A 7,072-nucleotide genomic window follows, 5' to 3' on the forward strand; every position below is an offset into this window, starting at 1 on the left:
TTAAAGGTAGTACGGCAAAGTAAACAAACTCACCAGCAGATGCCCTGAAGTCACTGAACAGTCCAGTACTTAACCCATACTTGCCTACCGTAAGTGTCTCATCTTCAGGAGAAGCCCAGAGAGGAGACTCTTTGCAGCTTTTCTGGGGGCGGGGCTTGCCCTCATTAAGCTTAGCCTCCATTCCTGTAAATGCCGTGATTCACGGCTCTTCCCCTTCCCTGCCCCCTCCCCAAAGAGCCATGAATGCTGGCATTTGACCAGCAGAGGGAGGGGGTTATATGGGGGCCCCGTAAAAAATGCGGGAGGCTTGCCCAACCTTCGGGGGGCCAGGATGGGGACTCAATTTTCTGGACCCTCCCGGCCATTCCAGGTGGGTACAGATGTAGCGGGATTCATCTTTGCAGGTGATGGCGATGGCGTCGCCATCGCCATCCACTGCCCCGCCGCCATCTGTATGCCGGAAGGGGACGCGCGCGCACGAGGTGCGCGCGCGTCCCCTTCCGACGGTGCTGCCCTCGGTCGCCCGGTGCCCACGAGCGGGAGGCGGACAGTATTGCATCCGCCTCGCCGCCCCGTCGGCCGGATACTGAGACGCGCGTGCGTGGGGGACGCACGCGCGTCTCAGTCAGATAGAGGCGCCGTGTTGCTGGCGATCCGCCAGCAGCATGCTGCTGGCAGATCGCCAGCAACAACAAGGCCCGATAAATCTGTATGTAACCGGTGGAGTGCTTTATTTACCAGTAACTTGAATACTTACAGTTATCCATGTAACCGACTCTCAGCATGAAGCAGAGCTTGAGTAGAGCATACAGACCACCAGATGGTGACAGTATGTTGGTAGCGGTGCTGGATGAAAATTCAGAAATTATTATTGTTAATTTATATGGTGCCACAAGGGTTCCATTGAGCAAAATAAAAACAAGAAAATAAGGATTTACAGAACAAATGAAAATTAGGACAAGCAAATGGTAAACATAAGAAGCTTAAAGCAGATACTGAGGCAATGCTTGTTGCCAGGGGGGAGATACATGCTCATTGCTAGAGGGGGGCGTTACTTTCTCGTTGCCAGGGGGGGGGTATATGTTCTTTGCCCTGGAGGATTTCTATGGGGAGGGGCTGTATGCTCATTGCCAAGGGGACTTACATGCTTATTGCCATGGGGACTTACATGCTTGTTGCTAGGGTGGGGATACATGCTTGTTGCCCAGGGAGTTTCTAGCATGCTGCGCTCCTCTGACCACCGTGTCATGCCTCCAACTGTCCGTGGGCCGCACACTCATTCTCTCGGCAACAGGCCCTCCTAAAGTGGCAGCCACCCCCGAAGGTGACAGACACTGGACGTCCGGCCGGACTGGTTGGAGGGGGCCATTTGTAGAGGGGCCGCCATCAACATAATGTGCGTGCGGCTGATGTGGTTTGGAGGCCGGATGCGGCAGCAGTGAGGGGCCGTGGGTGTGTTGGGCATTAGGTGGTGCCTGGGCACATCCGGCGCCCCCCCCCCTTCTGCACACGCCTATGATTGTCTCACTTAGCTTAGTGGAGTATGTGCATGTCACACTGTGGTGCTCGAACACAATGACAAGATGGTACTGAATCATACTTGCTTTGACACTGATAGCCACATGGGTGGAGAGGCAGACTGACATGTCATTAGGGCCTGCCACCACCACATTAAGAATGTTGCAATATGTAGGGAGTGGGGCTAATGAAACAATTCCCTATAGTGCCAAAATTACACTGCTTTCCTGCCCTCTTCACTAGGATGTGGGGTGAACTTTTGGTAGAATCGGTAGGTACAGTATGCACATGGGCTGGAGTACAGGAGCCAACATGGAGACAGTAGCCCTCCTTGGTTATGCATTGATCCTCTTTATGAGCTTGTGTGCCAATATTTAACACCAAAGAAAGGGATTTGCACAGCAAGGTTACAGCACATAGGGGGTAATTCAGACCTGATTGCACAGCTGCAAATTCGCAGTGCCTAGCATTCAGTTAAGACACCGCCTCGCTAATGTGTGAAGTCCCACCTTGCAAATGAATGTGCTCGCTGTGCGAATGAATGTATACGGCTACAAATCACCAATCACCATCAACTGATTATTACACTGGGCACAAGTCATTGCTGGCTCAGAATAGCCAGAGACTTACAATGGAAAAAGGCGTATCCGGCCTGAAGCTGACGTCACACAGCCTCCCATAAAATGCTCAGGCATGGCCAGAAAGTCCAGGTCCCGGTCTGTAACAGAGCCTATCCCCGTCATTGCTGCTGCTTCATTGAAGTTGAGAAAGGTGTGTTTTGAGAGTTGCTCCTACCTCCAATCACTGGGGGTTATTCGAGTTCATTCGGTCCCCTGTGCGAATGTCTTGCATGTCTTGTGCAGATGCAGGGTGCGAGCGGGCATGGCAGCAGGGGGCACAGCCCATTGGAACGCCCAGCATTTCATGGGTGTTCCCATAAAAAACTATGGGCGTTCCCATGGTAATCGCCCGGTAACGCAGGCGCGGGGGGAGGGTAGCTGGCGTCAGCAGAGGCTGACTTCCCACAGAGGACGCTCGCAGATCAGAGACACCACAGAGGTATCTCTGATCTGCGAGCGCTGGAGAAATTATTCGATGGTCGCCGACCATCGAATGATTTCTCCCCGGCTGTGAATAGATGATTATGCAAATCATCCATTCACAGCCATCCGGGGGATCGCGAAGAGGATCTCGGCGTGTGAGGGGGGGGGCGGGTCGGCTGTGCGACCATTGAATGACTTCTCCCCGGCTGTGAATGGATGATTATGCAAATCATCCATTCGCAGCCATGTGGAGAATTGCGGAGGATCTCGGCGTATGGGGGGGGGGGGGGGCGGGTGGCCTTCAGTGGACTCGCAAATCTGTGAAATTTGCATGCCTTGTGAGTCAACCAGAATAAGGTCCTCTGTCTTCACAGCGCCCTCTCTTCAAATTCAGCAAGGTTTCAACAGATAATTTTGCATTTACTTTCTGTGAAGGAATAATTTGGTCCATCGAGTGGCCTCTAGTGGTCACTGGCAGTACTTCACCTCAGAGGTGAGGATTATTTAGCTTACTATATACTGTATTTAGATATTAGACTGCATGCCTATAAGCTAGTTCATTGTTATACTAAAGGTCCTCTAGGCACTGTGTCCATTACAACCATTATGCATTGATTGATTTTCTTTTAACATTTTTGTTTATGCCTAAAGTAGTTGTATTCTATGTTCTGTGGACCTTTAAGTTTGTCTGATAGTTGCCCATGGCAACTGGAAGCATTAAAATGACAGAATGTTATGCCAGTTTTTAGTTACTTGGCAAGTGAATTATACAGTATTGTCCAAAATCCAAAGTCAATTGCTAAAATATATTTATCGCCAAATTACCTTTTGTCTGCTCTAGTTCTTATGATGTCTAGAAAAGCAGTTCTATGCTGCAGAACATGTCAGTGCTTGTTCAATGTGAGCTAAAAACACAGAATGCAGCCAAATGACTGGAAAGCCAGACACTATCAGATTCATCAATATTTAAAAAATCTTGATTTGTATTAGGATAATTGCTGAGACTGACGTGAAATTAGTGGAAATCTTATAAAAAAAATAACATCTTACACGTGAATCAAGTTTCAATTTAAATTTTAAATCACTACTGGTGCTAGATTACTATATTCAATCAATAGGTTTCCAAATAAAATAGGAATTTAAAAAAATCTCAATCTTATAGCTATATTGTTATTATAATTATTAATAATACAGGTTGAGTATCCCTTATCCAAAATGCTCGGCAGCAGGAGAATTTTGGATAAGGGATTATTCTGTTCTTCGGAATATTTTAATATTTCAATGATGTATTTTGAAGTATCTTGCATTTATGCTGTATAAACACATCAACCAGATGAATACACACAAATATATTTTATTTGTTCAAAAAACATGAAACAAAATTTCTGTACAATCTCAGACACTAAGGGGGAAATTTACTAATATGAAAAACCTAGTTTATCGTATTAGTATTTTCCCTACGACTGCATACGACTGTTTCAGTCGTATGCAAAGTCGTGTTCAGGAGGGGAATATATATATGACTGCTTTGTAACCCTCCGATGTCGTAGTAATTCGTATTAGCTGGCTGTATATACGGCCGCTAATACGAATTAGTAGAGGCAGTCTGCACGGATCAGTCAGATCCGTGCAGGCTGCAGAGTGTAAAAAAAATTGAAAAATAAATAAATAATAAAAAAAAAACAGCGTGGGGTCCCCCCCCCCCACAGCCATAACCAGCACCAGGCTGAAAGAGCCGGGCTGGTAATTAAAAATCAGGGAACCTGACAAATAGGGGTTCCCCGATTTTTAACAACCAGCCCCAGGCTCCAGGTCCGGGGCTGGTTCCCAAAATACGGGTGACAAAATGACCAGGGGTCCCCCTTATTTTAAGAACCAGCCCCAGGCCAAACCAGCCAGCAGGGTAATGGCACAGCCGGGGAGAGACTTTTTATACAAGTCCCCCCGGCCAAAGCATTAACCCCCTGACCGGTCAGCCTGGCCAGGGGCCCTGGGGAAGTGGTGACCCCCCCAATAAAGGGGTCGTCCCCCTCCAGGACTTACCTGACCAGGCTGAAGCCTGGTGCCGTCCTCGATGCCCCTGGGCGGTGGGCATCAAACTGATTAAGTGTAAAAAATAGATGAATAAACTATTGTCTTAAACTGTGGAACTATGAGTCCCAGCAAGCCTCCCCCGCAAGCTGGGACTTGGAGAACCACAAGTCCCAGCCTTTAAAGGGCCCGTTGGCACTTGTAGTTCCACAGTAAAAAAAAAAATAGTAAAAAAAATTCACACTGACACATGAAAAATAAAACTTTAATACATACTTTACACACATACTGATACTTACCTATCTTGATCCCGTAGGTAGGTCCCAGGGTCTTGATCCGGTGCCTTGTCCTGGTTCCGGATCCATGTCGCCATTCTTCAGCATGTCGATCTTGATGTCGGTGTCGTGTCCGGTCCGGGGTCTGAAGAAATCCATGGGGGACCTGTGGAAGGAAATCCAACTCACCCAGGTCCTCCATGGAAGCTCTTCACAGTGGCGTAACTAGCGTGAGGCAACCCCCGCGGCCGCTTGGGGGAGCGGGGGCAGCGGGGGCGCCTGCACCCTCATACCCCACGGTGCAGTGCAGGGACTGGGTCGGGACGCGCTGTCAGTCAGCGGCGCCGGCAGCAGGAACTCTCTCTCTCTCCCCTCTGACGGCAGCTAAGCTCCGAGTGTCATAGAGACAGGCTGCCGCTGGCTGCAGATAGAGGGAGCTAGTGTGCAGATCCTCTAAGCTCCAGCCTCCGGCGTGTCCTGTCCTGTAGGAGAGAAGGCCTGCCCTGGGGAATCTTGTGGCCAGCAGCTGAGTAGGTACTAGGTAGTGGTACACTTTGCTGAAGTTTGAGGGAGTGGGGGAGGACTCGGAGGTGGTATGTTTGTGTGTATATGCTGTGTGTGTGCTTGTATGCATGTGTGTATGTATTCTATGTGTGTATGTGACTGTGTACATGCTGTGCTTATGTATTCTGTGTGTATGTTTGCTATGTGTGTTTTCTGTACATGCTGTGTATCTTTTTTGTGTGTATGCTATGTGTTTGAAGTTATGCTGTGCTTGTGTGTGTGTGTGTGTGTATCTGATGTGTGTGTGTGTGTATCTATGTTATGTTGGTGTCTGTACATGGTGTGAGTATGCTATGTGTGTGTGTGTGTGTGTGTGTGTGTGTGTGTGTGTGAATGTATGCTATGTGTGTGAATGTATGCTATGTGTGTGAATGTATGCTATGTGTGTGAATGTATGCTATGTGTGTGTGTGTGAATGTGTGCTATGTGTGTGTGTGTGAATGTATTCTATGTGTGTGAATGTATGCTATGTGTGTGTGTGAATGTGTGCTGTGTGTGTGTGTGAATGTGTGCTATGTGTGTGAATGTATGCTATGTGTGTGAATGTATGCTATGTGTGTGTGTGAATGTGTGCTGTGTGTGTGTGTGAATGTATGTATGCTATGTGTGTGAATGTATGCTATGTGTGTGAATGTATGCTATGTGTGTGTGTGTGTGAATGTGTGCTATGTGTGTGAATGTATGCTATGTGTGTGTGTGTGTGTGTGTGTGTGTGAATGTGTGCTATGTGTGTGAATGTATGCTATGTGTGTGAATGTATGCTATGTGTGTGTGTGTGTGAATGTATGCTATGTGTGTGAATGTATGCTATGTGTGTGTGTGAATGTGTGCTGTGTGTGTGTGTGAATGTATGCTATGTGTGTGAATGTATGCTATGTGTGTGAATGTATGCTATGTGTGTGTGTGTGTGAATGTGTGCTATGTGTGTGAATGTATGCTATGTGTGTGTGTGTGAATGTGTGCTATGTGTGTGAATGTATGCTATGTGTGTGAATGTATGCTATGTGTGTGTGTGTGTGTGTGTGTGTGTGTGTGTGTGAATGTATGCTATGTGTGTGAATGTATGCTATGTGTGTGTGTGAATGTGTGCTGTGTGTGTGTGTGAATGTATGCTATGTGTGTGAATGTATGCTATGTGTGTGAATGTATGCTATGTGTGTGTGTGTGTGAATGTGTGCTATGTGTGTGAATGCCCCTGCTCTCCCCTCAGACCATTTGCACTACTAGCAGTAATGGAAGCTGAAGCTGCAGTCATACATATATTTACACAGCAGCTACAGTTAGTAAAGAGTAGACACATCAGAAACTGAGGTATGTAGTGGGAATAAAGGGGGGTGGGACTTGTGTGCAGGGTGTGCATCATGTAAGGAGTGAATAGGATATTGTAGGTATAATGGCTAAGAGGGGTGGGAAATGGAATGTCATAAAATTCTGATGACAAGTGATTGGCAAGGAGGAAATGTGCTAACATTATGATGAAAAATGTGAATGGTGGGAGGTGGGGGCATGTTATTAAAAATATGGACAGGTAACACAAATATCATGAGAAGGGGGCATGTGAAGAAAAATTTGAATGGTGGGGGCAATTGAGGATAATTGTGATGGGCAGGGGAGACATGTGAAGAAAAATGTGGGAATAGG

Source organism: Crinia signifera, chromosome 1 (genome assembly GCF_055691185.1).
Source record: "Crinia signifera chromosome 1, ASM5569118v1, whole genome shotgun sequence".
Taxonomy (NCBI): domain Eukaryota; kingdom Metazoa; phylum Chordata; class Amphibia; order Anura; family Myobatrachidae; genus Crinia; species Crinia signifera.